Below are 18,438 nucleotides of genomic sequence, written 5' to 3'. Positions count from 1 at the left end.
GGGTTATTTCACGACGTTACTGATCAAAGAACCTTAGATTACCTTGCTATTTCGAGTGTAACATTCCACGACAGACATATTGCAATTTTTTCTTAATACGATACATAATCGGGAATAAAGTCCAAGTTAGAACCCTCGAGGGGCGTATCGTAACACAACAGTTTTACCCTTGCGTAACCTTTAAACTAAATTACATGTCTTCACTGTCCTTCCTCACCTCCACTTTCACCTGCCTCGTAGTGGTTACCAGTGGGGCGCTACAAATGACCTGTCAGCCAGTCCTGTCCATCTTTCCTTGTCCTCCGCACGTTTGACCGCTTCGATCAGCTTCAATCCTGTCCATTCCGTGATGTTGTCTTCCCATCTTTTCTTTTGTCGTCCTCTCTTTCTTTCTCATCTGACTGCTCCCTGGAGCAATGTCTTGGCAAGCTTCTCTCCTCTTGTTTTGTGACCGAAACATTTTAGTTTGCGCTCCCAGACTGTGATCGTAAGGACCAATCGCTTGCTTTATTCTGTTTTTGACTTTATCATTGGTCATGTGATCATCGTAAAAGATGCCAAACAGTCTTCTGAAGCATCTCATTTCTGAATCTTCTCTAATTCTACTGTAAGGGTTCATGTTTCACGAGCATACAGGAAAACTGAGTCGACAAGGGAACGCATGAGTTTTATCTTTGAGCTGAGCTTAATTGCCTTGTCTTTCCAAATGATGTTCAACTTAGCCAGCGTTGTCATTGCAATTCTAGCTAATACTTCAGGTTTGGACCCCTCATCTGAAACTATCGCTCCAAGATATTTGAAATTCTTCACGGTTTTAAGCTTTTCTCTGTTGGCAGTGATGTCAGTTTGGATTCCATTGCCACTATCATCAGTTCTGTTTTGTTTGCACTGATTTCCATGCTGTAAGCTGTAAATGATCTGTCTATTTGCCTGGCCAGGTTCTCTAGTTCTTGCTCTGAGCCTGCGAGTCGGTCTATATCATCAGCAAAACGCAAGTTTTGATCATTCTGCCACCGATGCTGACTGTTCACTGGTCGTCTTTGTGACGAAAATTGTGGGAACGCAGGCTTACCTTTTAAACAGCCTCGATATGCGCTTTGCCGACGCAGCGTCATGTTGCTGAAAAGGGGCCTAAGATGGCGCCTGCGGCCTTATATAACAATGTAGTCTCGGAGAATCTCGTGTGCTCTCGCGCACATATGCAAATTAGGAGGACCCTGTCCTATAAAAAGAGGCTACGGGAGCAGATGTTGACAGATGTGAAAACAAGTCCACGGAAAGTATCGACGGACGATTCTGCTGCAGTGAGCTGAGGTTTTGTGTACTCTTTTTTTCTTTGCAACAACAGTCTTCAAGTACATTTGTTATAATTATTTCAAGGAAAACATTGAAGAGTATCGGCCAGAGCAAACATTCCTGTCTCACTTCACTGTAGAGGTTTCTAAATGCTAGAAATCTTTCTACTCTATTAGTTTCCTCTCTCGAACTGTTGGAATTCTCTTTCTCATTCCTTGGTTGTACTAACTTGCAAAAGTTTAAATGCAATGTGAACGGATATCTCCCTTCTAAACTCTCTACGTAGCGCCACATTAGGCATAGCCATACATAATAACCACTTACATATGTGGCACCTGTCCTTGTTTGGGGTGAATAATAGTTTTAAACGAAAGGAAATAAATTCTATACACCATATATTTCTTATTTCATTTATTGTTTTTAATCTGTTCGAAATTACGTAGTAATCCAAATTCAATTTGCTTCCTCCCTTGAGGTTTGCATTCTCGAATATCTACTGGGTGAGAACTAATTTAGATGATGAATCATTTCTCCTAGCAAACACCCCGGATATCTTGGCGCTAAGTAAAACTAACCTACACTCCTCCACCCCCTCTAACCTTTTTAACATGTCTTTTTATCTCCCACTTTGCCGTAAGGACTTAGACAAACATATGCACGGAATTGGAGTCTATATTCGAAACACCCTCTCTTTGTCTAGATAATCAAAACAAGAATCAGACGAGCAGGCCTTTAAGTGCTTTAAACCTAACCCTAACTCTAACCCTAACCCGACTGTACTCCAATCAACCAAGTCTCTGACAGCATATATACAACACTCTCCATTAATACTAGCGCGCAAGTACATGCGTTTGGTGACTTAAATGTCCACCACAATAATTGGCTTGGTTTCTTCTATAGCTTCTCTATATCTCATTCCCTACCACAGACAGTTACGTTTCCGACACGCAAGATCAACATTCTTCACTTCTATGTCTATTTCTGACAACAGTTCTCGATGATTGTATAACGCATGCCCATAGCCACTTGGGAATGCTGATCACGCTGTGATAATGGTTGAAATCACCCTAAATTCTCGACCCAAAGCTAAAGATTCATTACTGAAAACGACAAGGTATTATAAGAAGTCTAACTGGGAAACCATCAGGGATCTTATCAAAGATGCCCATGGGGAAATATCTTTTCTCTTCCTGCAGAACAGTTCGCAAATGAGACCACTGAATTATTTAACGCGACAATTTAAGCACATGTTCCCACACGGAAGTTCTATAGCAAATCCCACTCTTCCCAATGGTTTACTTCTACTTGTGCAGCTGCTATTGCTCAAAAGCGGCATGCATACCACAGATTTATTCGACATAAGTCCAATACAAAGAGACAAAAGTTTATATAAACTAGAAGTAATTGTAAGAAAAAAAATAACGACACCAAAACCATCAGAAAACGCACCAAAGCGCAGAAATTAGTAACTCGTGATTTCTGGAAAATCTACAGCAGTGTAGTAAATAATGGGCAATCAGCAATTCCTCCACTATCTAACAATTATGAAGTTGTTTGCACGGCAACCGAGAAGGCTAACATGCTTGTCAGTCGGTTTGCTTCAAACTCTACATTGGACCTAGAAAAGCACCCCTCCCTGATTTTCCTTTGCAGACTGACATAACACTTGATGATCTGAAAATAACCCCTTCACAGGTGCATGATATCATAAAAAAACTACACACCTCAAAAGCATGTGGGTCCGCTCTTATCTCGGATGTACTATTAAAAAAAAAAATGCTCCGCTGAAGTTGTTCCAATCCTCTCCAAACTTTACAACAAATGTCAACGAATCTTGCTTTCCTAACTGCTGGAAAACTGCTTCTGGGGTACCAGTTTACAAGAATTCTGGCGAAAGAACTGACTCATTGAATTATCACCATATTAGTACCCTCTCTTGCCTCGCCAAAATATTTATATTTAATTTATCAAGCTCTAGTCCATCATCTTAGAGTTGTTAAACTTCTGACCGACTAACAATATGGATTTAGGCAAACTCGTTCTGTAGCAGATATCCTAACAATCTCTGAACGTATATACCATACATTGGACAAAGCATGGGCGGGTAGAGCAGTAGCCCTAGATATATCTAAGGCTTTTGACAGGGTATGGCACGATGGTTTTCTCAGGAAAATCAGATCATACAGTATCACTGGACGAATACTTACATAATTAAATCCTTCTTTAGTAAGAGAAGAATCCAGCTTATCCTCGATGGTCGTACATCTAAACAATATTATATAAATGCAGCTGTACCTCAAAGGTCGACTCTTGTACCTTTATTATTCCTAATATTCATAAATGACCTCCCTGATAAAATTGTCTTTGAGATGGGTATATTTGCTAATGATACCACGCTCTATAACAAGCACGAGGGGAAAAACGAATGAACACATATCTAAGGCAATCGCAGAAACACTAGAGGATGACCTCCAATCTGTAGTGGAATGGGGACAAAAATGGATGGTCACATTCAGTACTGCCAAGACTAAGCTTGTTTCCTTCGATAATTACAAGAAACTTTCTCAACTACCAACAGCCATGGCTAATAATACATTATCTGAAAGTACTTCTATCAAACTTCTCGGCTTAACATTTTCATAACATAACTTTTGCTTGGTTGTTTGTTAAATAAAGTGATATATTAACTGACAAAAATTCAAATTAGTTAAAATAAATGTAATAGTTTTCAATGAATTTCTATGAAACTATTAAATTTTTTCCATGATTCAATATGGTATCATTAGGGCTCAATTATCATTTCAAATTATCACGAAAAATGAAATTTAAAACAAAGATCTTATGAAGAATCCAATAGGGGCATTGATTTTGTATTATAAGGCTTTATACTGTGGGGTCAGATTTCATGGCAGATATTCATAAAGAACAAACTTACTTTAGTTTAGAAATTAAAAAGTAAGCTAAAATTATAATATGAGGCTTAGGGCTGGGAGCCTGATTAAATAATTTTATTATTTCCTTGCTGGGGGGAAGGGAGCCAGCTAATGCAAGACTTCGCTCATTCGTACGCTGTTGCATAGTTGCACTGCTCTCGGCGTGTGAATCAGCATGGCGAATTGCCATTAAAATACTTCACCATAAATCTCATTTATAAAACTCATCATGTCTGTCTGTCTCCATTTTTAAAGATAAAACTCGCAAAGCGACGCTATGCGGCTCAAATGGCATATCTTGTGAACCGTTTCGTTATGGTTTTTTAACCGCATAAAATAGTTGTTAAAGGATCAAAATTGAAGAAATCAAAACTTGGCAAGCGTTAGTCGAATAAAACTGTTTCCATACGCATGCGCAAATCGTTATACATTTTGTACATTCATCTTAGTTCATTTTTAATTACTTCATATCTGAGTGATAGCCAAGTGGTAACGTCAACGGGTTCACCGCTATAGTTTTGCTTTCTGTTTCGATTCTAGCTGATGGCACTTAAGTCATATTTTATTTTACTTTTGAACTCACGATTATACGTTGGGTACAGTATCATATAAAAAATGGATAGAGAATTGATTCTATAATCATATATACGGAATCTGGATGAATTAAAATATCATATTTAAGCGTATTTTTCGATCGGACAATGCTGGGTGCCGATCGAGTTTTGGAATGGAAGCAGCATCGATTTGTTTATATATATATTTTTAAATCACTACTATAAATCGAGAACAATCTCAACTCGAAAGAATTTACGTTACTGAAATAGGAATTAATTACTGAAAATATCGTTCGATCATAAAAACCTATTCATTTCCTCGTGGAAGAAGCAAAAGCAGAACCTCAATGCCGTTTGTTCTCAACTCGAAAGAATTTACGTGACTCCAATAGGAATTAATTCTTGCAAAAAAATATCGTTCGATCACGAGCCACTTTCTTTTCACAATTTTGGTAGTTGTACAGACATCTCCATATATTTACTTTTATTCCTGAAATGATCGAAGTAGTTTACGATTCGAAAGCCATATTCTTTGGAGTTTAACTAGTTTTCAAGGAGCAGAAAGAGTTTAATAAACATATAAAAGTATTAAAAAATATCTTATAATATTTTAATCTTTTAAATTATGGTAAAAACATTAATAATAAATATAATGAAAATGGCAATACGGCATGCACGTTCAATGTAATCATTTACAAAACTCACTATGTCTGTCTGTCTGTCTGTCTCCATTTTTGCTTTCAAATTTTGCTTTCAGTTTCGATTCTGGCTATTGGTATTCAAGTCATATTTTTTTAACTTTTGAAACCACGACTATACATTAGGTGCAATATCATATGAAATAATCGATAGAGAATAGACTCTATTATAGTACATAGGAAATCTGGATAAATTAAAATATCATATTTAAGCGTATCTTAAGACCGAGTAACGTCGGACGCCCCTGCTATTATGAAATAAATAAATCCTTAGTTATAAAAAAAACAAAAAACAAAAAAAAAACAAAACAAAACAAACAAACAAACAAACAAACAAACAAACAAAAAAAATCAAACAAAATATCTTCCTTGTCATGCTTGATTATCAAGATTATGTTAATAAAATGATGACCATCCTGGGAAATATCTCTTAGTTTTATAGTTGGATCCAGTAGATACATTATTTTATTACATTTATCAAGCTCCAAAACCGCGTAGATTAAATGGATCGAGTGGATCCTTCCCCTTACTATTTCTAATTTGATCAGGCTTACTGATTCTATCCTCCTCGTTTCTATGAGCTACCTACAACCCATAAGGACAAGGTACCCGTTAAGATCCACTATATATATATATATATATATATATATATATATATATATATATATATATATATATATATATATATATATATAAATCCTCTAACTTTAAGGTAGTCGAATGGCTTGCCACTATTCTGAAGTAGAAATTTTGGAACGGTATAATGCATGTTGTATTAAAGATTCATTTACATTTGCTAACTTATTGAAAACTGCTAGAGCCTTCAGCCTCACTTTCTTTCTCACTTTGAGCAGGAACATTTTTTAGGAAGGGACTTTTCTCTTCTCTCACCGTTTCCTCTGCTTGAGCAAAAGCACCGTCGCCTTTCCGTCCGAGTTCGGTCTTTTATTCCTCTCAAATCTCGGGAATTCTCGTGCTTAGACCCGCCCTCTTTCCCATAAAATCAACCACACCTACAACTTCTTCTTCTTCTTCTTCTTCTTCTTCTTCTTCTTCTTCTTCTTCTTCTTCTCCCAACAAACAGAACGGACTTTCTGTCTTTTGAAGGTGAGTGCATTAATAAAATTACTACTACAATCCCCCCCCCGATCCTATGATAACACATGGAACACTGGCGGGGGTGGGGGGGTTCTTTTGCGCTTTGTGCTTCTTCGTGGCAGCACAATCATTATGTCTTCATCATGAATAGTTCCAATACTTACTGTGCCTTCATCTGGAATGTCGTCGACTGAGTCGTCATCTTCACATACACTGGGGATCCACTCACAGAGCGTCGTTCCTTTGATATTTTAAGTCTTTTTACCCATGTTCCTCTTTTAGAGACTATTAATATGTGTGTAGATGGTTTATATCATAGTCAACTACCAACGCATCCTATTTCTGAAAGTATTTTCGTGGAATTAATACAATTCACTACTACGTCGGTCGAATTCAGTTTTAACGACATTACATACAAACAGATTGATGGTGTCTCTATGGGTTCTTCTTTGAGATCGGCATTGGTTAATCTTTTTGTAGGCTACAAAAGTATCTGTTATCTGGTTTTCAAAGATCAGCCGTTTACTTTCGTTGTATTGACGACATCTTCTGTTTGTTCAAGAATTTTATGTCCCTTATTGATCTCCACACAGCTCTTAAGTTTAGATGAGGAAGATAATTCGGTAAATGTTACCTTACGCTTCAACAGAACACCACCCCGCCCTCCACCGTCCCCTCCACCGTCCCCTCCCCAATTTAAACAGAATTTTTGTGAAATGTTAAACGGTATTGTAATCAGTAAATGTCGGCGCGTTACTTACGAAAAAAAAGGTTAATTAAACTGTAGAAACACATTTTAAACTACACAAGTTCTATAATTGAATGCCCCCCAAAAAAAGAATGGAAAACATAAAAATATGTTTTTGTAAACTCGTGAAAACTTTTATTAAATCAACTAAAAAACATTAAAAACTAGGTAACACACACACACACACACACACACACACACACACACAAATGAACCACAGTTTTAAAAAAAACTTTGTTTGTTTAGAATATCTGCACAAGAGTCCTCCGCGATGTGATAAGGCCATTCACTACGCGCGCGTGCACGCAAGCGCATCATGTAAGAAAACACAACTGAAGGCGGTGAAATGGTGTGAAATAGTTCCAGGATTCAGAGGTTCATACCATGCAAACGGTAAATTTGCGACGGGTGTGATTATCAGATTCGTTGTCAGCAACCTCGAATATCCCTAAAAATCCAAATTAGTCCAAAGAGTTCTGTTGTAGCATAAGCTAATATTTACCGATAATTCTTCCTTCCATGTGTTAGTTTGTAAAGTTTCCTTTGATTTTATTACTTTAGAATATCTGAAGCCAACTTTTATTGGTCTTTACAAACGTTGGGAATAATTTTGTTCCACAAAATAAAAGTTCAATTTAATTAAAACTCTTACCCATAGGGCCTTAATGATTTGTTCGAACACCAAACTGGATGATGAAATTAAATTTATCATCAAGACCCTCTGCATCAATAACTGTCATTCAGACTATTAAAAATAAAATTTCAAACTTTTATAAAATTAAAATATCATTAGTTGACAAATGTCCTGTTTACCTTCGTCTACCTTGACTAGGTAATATTAGGGATAGATTTGTAAAATTTTTTTTCTTTGTTTGTACAGCAATGCTATTCTGCATCGAATATACGAGTTGTTTTTCTACTAAACTCAATTTGACTTCAATTCAAAAACAATTTCTCCTCCACCATAATAATTCAATTATTTATTTATTTAAATATAGTTGCGTTGGAAGAACGTCGCAAAGATTAGACATCCGGTTCAAACAACGCGTTCCAACAAAATTCGCAATGTAAATTATTTGCCAAAATTTTGAATAATACCTATGATAGTTCACTGCCGAGCACCTTATAAATAACCATTCTTTGCCTCTAATTTTAGTGTCAAGTTATTCTACATTCTAAGTAAATCACACTAAACACTCGAGAAACAGTTTAGATTAAGTCTTAGAGACCTCTTTGCAAACAAAAACAAAATTTCCCTGTAGTTTCTATTTGTTTCCTTTTTTCCCTTTCCCTCACTATCATCTCCATATCATCATATTTTTTCTCCTAATCGTAATCCTGACCTCGAGTTAGCTCTGTTAAACAAGGTTAAAAACCGGGGTGCTAGCCCTTACAGTCGTTTTATTTCTTTTAATTCATAATGTTTTAAAAACAAATGTGGTCTTTATGTAGCTATATTTAAGCGTTGTATCACAATATGCATAGCTAAATAAACAAATTATTAAGTTAAGAAGAAAGTTCTCGCGAAATTTTTTATTTTGATTTCAAATGATGCATTTTCAAATAAGCTTTCATTACGATACATTTACTTTATGTATCATTTTAAAGAGCGTTTTTCAATCTAATCCTTTGAATTACAATCGTGTTAAAACAATTATGTCTTCTTTTCATAGCGTTAAATAATAGATGGAAAAAAGCAAATTCGCACAATTTTCTTTTTTCAGTTCAAGCTAAGCCGAAAAGTTGCTGAAACAGCTCGCGATATCAAGGAAGCGTTTGATCCAGGAACCACGACAGTACAATAGTAGTTTAAGAAATTTCGTGGCGGCGACGAGAGTCTTAAAGATGAAAAGCATATTGGTTGGCCATCGGATGTTGACAATGATCAATTAAGAGCCTTACTCGAAACCAATCGTGGTACAACTGTTCAAGAACTTGCTTCTTAATTAGAAGTAACGTATACGACGATTTCCAACCACTTGAAAGAGATCGGAAAGATAAAATGGGCGCCTCACGAATTTAACAACTATCCAAAGAAACGCCGTTATGAAGTATCATCTTCCCTTCTTTTACGCAACAAAAACGACCCGTTTCTCGATCGGGTTGTGACTTGCGATGAAAAGTTGGTTCTTTACGGCAACTGGCGACACTCAGCTCCGGTGTTAGACGCCAACAAAACTCCATAACACTTCCCGAAGCCAGAGTTACATGTAAAGAAGCTCATGCCGACTGTTTGGTGGCCTGACTCCGGTCTCATCCATTACAGTCTTTTGAAAGCAGGCGAAACTATTACGGCGGTGAAGTACTGTCAACAAATGGATGAAATGCATCAGAAACAGAAAATCAGCATCAGTCAACAGAAAGGACTCAATTCTTTTCCACAATAATGCCTGACCGCGCGTTGCTAAACCGAATCATCAGAAGTTGTACAAATTGGGCTACGAAACTACCGACTACTAATTTTTCAAGCATCTCGACAACTTTCTGCGTGAGAAATGCTTAAAAACCCTAAGCGATATTAGAAACGCTGTAAGTGACTTCATCGCGATCAGAACGCAAGATTTTTACGTTACTGGCATAAATAAACTTGTTTTGTGTTGGCAAAAGTGTGCTGGTGCTGATGGTGCTTATTCCAATCAGTAATTTTTTGTTTGAGACGAGATATGTTCTTTGTTAGTTTTTTTTTTTTACGGCATATCAACCCTTTTCAGGTTATTTAATGTCGAATCCAGTGATTTTGAAGAACAATTTTTAATATGAGTATATATTTTTTTTTTGTTTTTTTAAAGTCAGTTTCTATTTAACCCATAGTTGGGACCCTAACAGGTACTACCACTCCGGGTCAGAGTGGACCTGGGAGCAATGACAATTAAAGGGTGGCTCCACACTCCTCAAAGCCCGCAAGCTGGGGCATCACCATCGGATACAGTTAAGGTCATATCCAGAACCACGATGTTCATCTGAATTTAAAAGTTAAAAACCGAAACAACTTTCTTGTCAACCTGATGTGTATATATATATATATATATATATATATATATATATATATATATATATATATATATATACTAGCATTTAAGCCCGGCCTTGATCGGGTGTTTGGAGGTCTATGTTGGGCAAAAAAAAAAAAAGCAGTCAATTTTTTTAAACTTTGACCCGTATTATGAGCCCTTAACATTTATTTTATTGTTTTGGGCTCAAATAAAGTTAAGTTAGATCCATGTCCAATGGACCTATATCTAACATTTCAAGTGCGTAGACGCAAAATTGACGGAAGAGTTTGATAGAGTTCTCAAAAGTCAAATCATTGTACTTTGACCTCTTAACAGCCAGATTTCTGGCCGAAAACGGACTCCAAAGATTTTCCCAAATCTCAGTACCCTGTATATCAAATTTCGAGTCTGTAGACTAAAAATTGACAGAGTTATTGCGTAGGAAAATTTACACAGACACACAGACACAGACACGTTCACTTTTATACATATAATATACTAGCATTTCAGCCCGGCGTTGCCCGGGAGTTTGGGGGTGTACCCTGAGCAAAAAAAAAAAAAAAGGTCAATTATCTATTATGATGCCTTAACATTTATTGTTTAGGGCTCAAATCAAGTTATTAAGTTAGACCCATGTCCAAGGAACCTATATCTAAAATTTCAAGTGTTTAGACCCAAAATTGTTGGAGGAGTTTGGTAGAGTTCTCAAAGGTCAAGTTATTGAATTTTGACCCCTTAACAGCCAAATTTCTGGCCGAAAACCGATCACGTAAATTTTCCCAAATCTCAGTACCTTGTATATCAAATTTCGAGTCTGTAGACTAAAAATTGACAGAGTTATTGCGTAGAGAAATGTACACAGACAGACACACAGACAGACACACAGACATGTTCACTTTTATAGATATAAAAGCATGGGTTCATGGCGTTACCCGGGTGTTTGGAGGTGTATGCTGAGCAAAAAACAAAAAAAAGTCAATTTTTTTAAGTTTGACCCCTATTATGACCCCTTAACATTTATTGTTTCGGGCTCAAATCAACTTATTAAGTTAGATCCACGTCCAAAGAACCTATATCTAAAATCTCAAGTGTGTAGACCCAAAATTGTCAGAGCAGTTTGATAGAGTTCTCAAAGGTCAAATCGTTGAACTTTGACCCCTTAACAGCCAAACTTCTGGCCGAAAACCGATCACATAGATTTTACCAAATCTCAGTACCCTGTATATCAAATTTCGAGTCTATAGACTAAAAATTGACAGAGTTATTGCGTAGAGAAATGTACACAGACAGACACACAGACACGTTCACTTTTATAGATATACTAGCATGGGTGCCCGGAATTGGCCGGGTATTTGGAGGTGAATGTTGAGCAAAAAAAACAACCCAAAAAGCGGTCAATTTTTTAAACTTTGACCCCTATTATGAGCCCTTAATATTTATTGTTTTGGGCTAAAATCAAGTTATTAAGTTAGACCCATGTCCATGGAACCTATATCTAAAATCTCAAGTGTTTAGACCCAAAATTGTTGGAGGAGTTTGGTAGAGTTCTCAAAGATCAAATCGTTGAACTTTGACCCCTTAGTCGCCAAATTTCTGGCCGGAAACCGATCACATAGATTTTCCACAATCTCAGTACACTGTATATCAAATTTTGAGTCTGTAGGCTGAAAATTGACAGAGTTATTGCATAGGGAAATGTACACAGACAGACACACAGACACACATACACGTTCACTTTTGTAGATATATAGATCCATCTATCTATATATCTATAAAAGTGAACGTGTCTTTGTGTCAGTGTACATTTTCCTACGCAATAACGCTGTCAATTTTTAGTCTACAGACTCGAAATTTGATATACAGGGTAGTGATATTTGGGAAAATCGATGGGATTGGTTTTCGGCCAGAAATTTGGCTGTTAAGGGGTCAAAGTTCAACGATTTGACCTTTGATAACTCTACCAAACTCCTCCGACAATTTGGGGTCTAAACACTTGAGATTTTAGATATAGGTTCTTTGGACGTGGATCTAACTTAATAACTTGATTTGAGCCCGAAACAATAAATGTTAAGGGGCCATAATAGGAGTCAAACTTAAAAAAATTGACCGCTTTGTGGCACGACGATGGTTCAAGAAATTTTGCAATGGTGTCGAGATGGTCGCGGCCGGCCGATTGCGGTTGATAACGAATATTTTAAAATCCTTAATTGAAGCCGATCCTCGCAAAATCAGTCGAGAAGTTGCTCTTGAACTCGAGGTCGACCACTCAACAGTTGTTCGCCATTTAAAGCAACTAGGGAAGTAAAAAATGTTTGATAAATGAGTGCCGTATGAATTACCATAATCCAAAAAAATCGTCGTTTTGAGACGACTTCGCAGCAAAAACGTTTTGAGGCGTCTTCTGCGCAACAAAAACGACCCATTTTTCGAGCGGATTGTGACGTGTGATGGAAAGTGGATCCTCTACGATAACCGACGACGGAATCGGCCTTCAATGGCTTCATCGCTTCCAGAATTCTGGATTTCTAGACTATTAGTATAAATAAACTTGTTTCTTGTTGGCAAAAATGTGTCGATTCTAATGATTCTTATTTTGATTAATAAAGTTTATTATGAAAGGTGTTATGATATTTTTTTAAGCTGAACGTCAAAAAACGACATTATTTTTGCACCAACCTAATAGTAAGGGCTAACATCTGTTGCTAGTTATATGCTATGAGTGTATGTTCTGTCAATAGCAAAAGAAATGTAATATCGGGCTGTTCGGTGGGAGTTCACAAATATTGAAAAAAAACAACAACTTGATATTAAATTAAAAAAAAATGTGATAATGTATTACAAACATAAATGTGTGTGAAAGGTGATAACGTATGTACAAACATATGAATAGATTTGAAAGGTGAGAACATACGTACAAACGTAAATGTGTGTGAAGGGTGATAACGTACGTCCGAACAAAAATGTATGTGGAAGGTGATAACTTGCATACAAACATAAAAGGTGTGTGAAAATTGATAACTAGGGCTATGACAAGAGAGTATTCTTGCCATTGTTTTAGCTCTCGAGTATATATCCAACATAGTCAGATACAAGTAATCAATTGAGAACCACATCATTCTATCTAAAAACATAAGATATTAACTGATATATACTCGAGAGTCGAAATAATGAAAAGAATATTCGTTGTCGTAGCCCTAGTGATAACGTACGTACAAAAATGTGAAATAAAATTGTTCTTTTAAATATCGATTTCTTTTACAGATCATTACTCAATCCATCGGTTAGAACTTCTCGAAGAAGATTTTTACACTGAAAACGATAAGATAAACAGTTGTATTTAACCACCGGAAAAAAACGGAGTCCACAGAAATATATTTGATTTTATGTTACATATCTCTGCTGTTATATGGAAGTTTGTGTGTGTGTGTGTTTGTGCGCGCGTGTGTGTGTGTGTGTGTGTGTGTGCGTGTTTGTGTGTGTGTTTGTGTGTGTGTTTGTGTGTGTTTGTTCTTGTGTTTGTGTGTGTTTGTGTGTGTGTGTGTTTGTGTTTCTCTATGTGTTTGTGTTTTTGTGTTTGTGTTTTTGTGTGTGTGTGTTTGTGTGTGTGTGTTTGTGTGTGTGTGTTTGTTTGTGTGTGTGTGTTTGTGTGTGTGCGTGTGTCTGTTGGTGTGTGCGTGTGTCTGTTGGTGTGTGTGTGCGTTTGTGTGTGTTTGTGTTTATGTGTATGTGTTTGTAGGTGTGTTTGTGTGTTTCTGTTTCTGTTTGTGTATGTGTGTGAGTGTGTGTGAGTGTGAGAAGGAGAGGGAGAGAGGGGGCTCGTTCCTTATGGCCTCAAAAACGGCTGGTCCGATTTTTATGAAATGTCACAAGTAGGTACTTCATGTGCCTGACAGTGTTCTTAGATAGGTTTTGTGTCGGAATGTTTTCAATAAGTACCGATAATCGAAATAATCTGATAAAAGAAAGAACAGACGACTTCGATTAATGTTAATATCTTACACAGCCTTTTGCATTTTAAACTTAAATTCACACCATTATATATAAAATAAATTATAAAATCAACAGTAAGTTCTCTACAGTGCAATGTAAAATACAGTACGTTAAGGACTACGTCACTGCGGGGTGGTATATGACTCTTCTTCCCGGTACATTTCGATAGGTCCCCAAACTAGAGCAGGCAATCAATCGATTTGATTGCAAAAATGGTTAATTTCACCGATTTCGACGACAATAAAAATATGAGAATGTGAAACATTCGTTGACCATCAGCTAATCCCGGGCAACGTCGAGTCTCCTTGCTAGTCTAGGCTGTTTTTCATTTGTCGATTCATTATTCACCGCTTATCTACTTTCTCTCATGTGAAAATTGAACCTTCGTTCAAGGAAAAAAAATTCCATGAAATAAGCACAGCAGCTTTTGTGTTCTTTGGATTCTTCGAGTATTGTTCTCATCTCGAGTGTTATTTTCACAACATTTCGGTCGATGTAACCAATCGACATTCTCCAGATATATCTTGTCCAACTCGGGTATTTTTTGTTGAACTCGGAAAACTGCACGGAATTTCGAACAGAATCCTTTATTTTATCCACAGGAATAGCATATTCTCGTGCCTTCAGCCATTCGCAATTGTGTCGGTCACACTGGGGATTGAATCTACAACCTCCAGAAAAGTTTCACTTACAACTGAATTTAACCAAGTATTTTATTCGTTACGCCATGGGTCCGCAAGATTCCCGAGTTTAACACGATACATATGAAATTGTTTAATTTACCAATAAAAGCCATTGTGAAGATACACCTTAAGAAAGTCGGAGGTTACATTAGCCGAAATGTTGTAAAAATACGACTCAAGATGAGAACAGTAGTCCAAAGAATCCAAATAATACGAATCACAATCCTCATCTAAAAAATTCAGAAACATAACTTTGTTAAAATAAATTACTCTTGTTATTGTTCGAAACTCATTCTCGTTGCTGTATATACACGTAATAAAAGCATGTTTGAAATGTGCCTTGCCAAACATTTATTAATTTTACTCATTTTCATTTGTTATTAAATAGCCGGGTCGTTACGAAACGAAAACATTCATATGGAAGAAAAGAACTACATATAATTATTGAAGTTGAACTACGACCGCGTACGAATGAAACTATAATAAATTTCACTGGTATTACAACACAAATGTTTACGTTAAGCAAACAGATGATAAAAAAAAATCGGATTAATTAAAAAAATGGACGCGTAACATATTTCATGTTCGAACGAAACGAAATACGAATCTATGACGGAAAGAGAAAAAACTGTAATTGTGCATAAAGTGAGAGCCTAACTTTCAAACACACCGGAAGCTGGCACCCGCGTCTCTCAATTGATGTAAAATTTTCAAATATATTTCATGTTTTTTTCTCTTTTTTTTTGCCCCTTATAATAAAAATATATATAAAATACGTAAAACTTAGATATTTTAAAAATATATTTATTTACAGAAACATGAAATAAATATGAATATGTCACATTTTTTTAAAATAGTTTTAGTAGTATAAAAAAGGTGAATGTGCAACAGGAAACAATTTAACAGTTTTAAAATGTGAATATTTCACATATGTTAAAAACATTAATTTCAAACAACATAATAAGTAGGGCTATGACAACAGCATATTCTTTTCATTGTTTTGACTCTCGGGTATATATCTAATAGTTGGACACAGTTAATCAACCGAGAATCACACCACTCTATATAAAAGCATATAAGATATCAACGGATACACACTCAAGAGTACAAAACAATTAAAAGAATATGCTGTTGTCATAGCCCTAATAATAAGTACGAATCCAGTAGATGATATTGCCGAAACAGTTATTTTTAAATCGTTAAAATCAAACATACAATATATTTTAAAATTGTATCCATTTTGTGTTTCCATACCTCAATTTAGAGACGCGAAAAAAATTAATTGATAAAAGAAAGTTTACGTATTTTTATATATTTTAATAATAAAGTGGTGAAAAAAAAAAAAAATAAACATAAAGTATACCTGAAAATTGTATGCATTTTGTGTTTCCATATCTCAATTGAGAGACGCGGGCGCCAGCTTCCAGTGTGTTAGAAAGTTAGGCTCTCGCTTTATGCACAATTACAAAAAAAAAAAAAAAAAAAAAACTATTATAGTTATTGAAGATGATTGGCGAATGTGTTCGAGCGTCCTTTATAAAAGACGAAATGGAGACGTGAAAATATTTCACGAAAGCCTGGCACGAAATACACAATGAAATAGGTAGTTGAATAATAAAACGTAAACAATATGAATTGCGTTTTACTTCACGAATGCGTGAGTTGAAATATGCAATCAGATTAATTTCCTGAAAATAAAACCAAACGTATAAATATCTTAATAAAGTAAAACTACGATTGACGTAGTTTTTGTATCTTTTGTTTCGGATCGTATATATTGTGTGATTTTACGAGGGACGTTCGAAAATTGTTTATAAATGTAAAGTTAATGTTTTCGGCGATAAAAACTAAACATAGTCCAATGACGTAGCTCTGCTTTTGAAGCACGTCTATGACAGCGGTCGCTTTCTAAGAGTCTCACACCGTCAACATCTGCAACAGAGAGATGAAAGTTTTAGGTCATGAATGTATAAGTTAAGTCATCATAACAATGCAACTTACAATCTCCTCGGATCAATTCGGGCGGAATAAAAAATAATAGACATTAGTTTTGGAACGACCCTTTATTTAATATATATATATATATATATATATATATATATATATATATATAAAAGTGAACATTTGTGTACATTTCCCTACGCAATAACTCTGTCAATTTTAAGCCTACGGATTCGAAATTTGATATACAGGGTACTGAGATTTGGGAAAATCGATGTGATTGGTTTTCGGACAGAAATCTGGCGATTTAGGGGTCAAAGTTTTGACCTTTGAGAACTCTACCAAACTCCTCCTACAATTTGAAATTTTAGATATAGATTCCTTGGACATGAACTTAATAACTTTATTTGAGCCTAAACAATAAATTTTAAGGAGTCATAATAGGGGTCAAAGTTAAAAAAAAATTACCGTTTTTTTTTTGTTTTTATTTTGCTCTGCATAATAGTGTTGAGTTTTTTTTAATTTGATAAGTTTTGCTTTATCAAATATTTACTCTTTGACAAATTTGTTGTATTATATATATATATATATATATATATATATATATATATGTATGTATGTATGTGTGTGTGTGTGTGTGTGTGTGTGTGCATATGTCTGTACGTGTATGTTTAGGCATTTGTCAAATGCGAAATTGGAAAATTTGGAGAAAGAAAATAATTAGACCAACTCGGCTATCACAGTATATAACAGCACGGCATGATTTCATCTACAACTCACTTTGTGGTTCAAGGGTTGGTACGCATTCAATGATGCAAAGCATAAAATTACATAATGTGCTTCAACTTCAGCACGATCAGCAAACTTAAATCTCACTTGATACACCTACAAGTTCGGCTCACCTCTGTCAAGTCTTAAAGGAAAGCTAGGCTGAGCTATCTACGAAGTGCCTTCAATAATTTTCCAGACTTTTTTTCGTATGGGCACGTTTATTAATAGTATACATATGAAACTCTAGTCTCCTTCTGAAGTAATCTCCTCCGGTTGCAATGCACTTGTTGTACCGTTCTAACAACTTCTGGAAGGCCACATGGAAGTCCTCTCGTGTGAGCGCGTCAATGACCCTCGTCACAGGCTCTTTCACCTCTTTGTTTCATAACGATAGCCTCAAATGTTTTCCTTTGACTTAGGGAATAATAAAAAGTCATAGGGAGCAAGGTCTGACCTATCGGGAGGGCGAGGAACTGTCTTGTGTCCATCTTGGTTATCATAGCGTCGTTCTTTCTGGTCTTCTCTGAACACACTTGAGACAAACCTCGCAAATCTTCCGCATCTCCAGTCCCTCATGATTAATTGTGAGTACAGTTCCCACACTGACACCAAAATGAACACTTATTATCTTTATAGATACACGGCGGTCCTTATCCATAACATTCTTTATTTGGCTCTGTTGTTCTGATTTCCTTATTCCCTCCACGTCATCATTAAGGCTGTGACAACAGCA

This window comes from Euprymna scolopes, chromosome 3 (genome assembly GCF_053919585.1).
Source record: "Euprymna scolopes isolate OS-2025 chromosome 3, ASM5391958v1, whole genome shotgun sequence".
In the NCBI taxonomy this organism is placed as follows: domain Eukaryota; kingdom Metazoa; phylum Mollusca; class Cephalopoda; order Sepiida; family Sepiolidae; genus Euprymna; species Euprymna scolopes.
Note: the sequence above shows the minus strand (reverse complement) of the source record.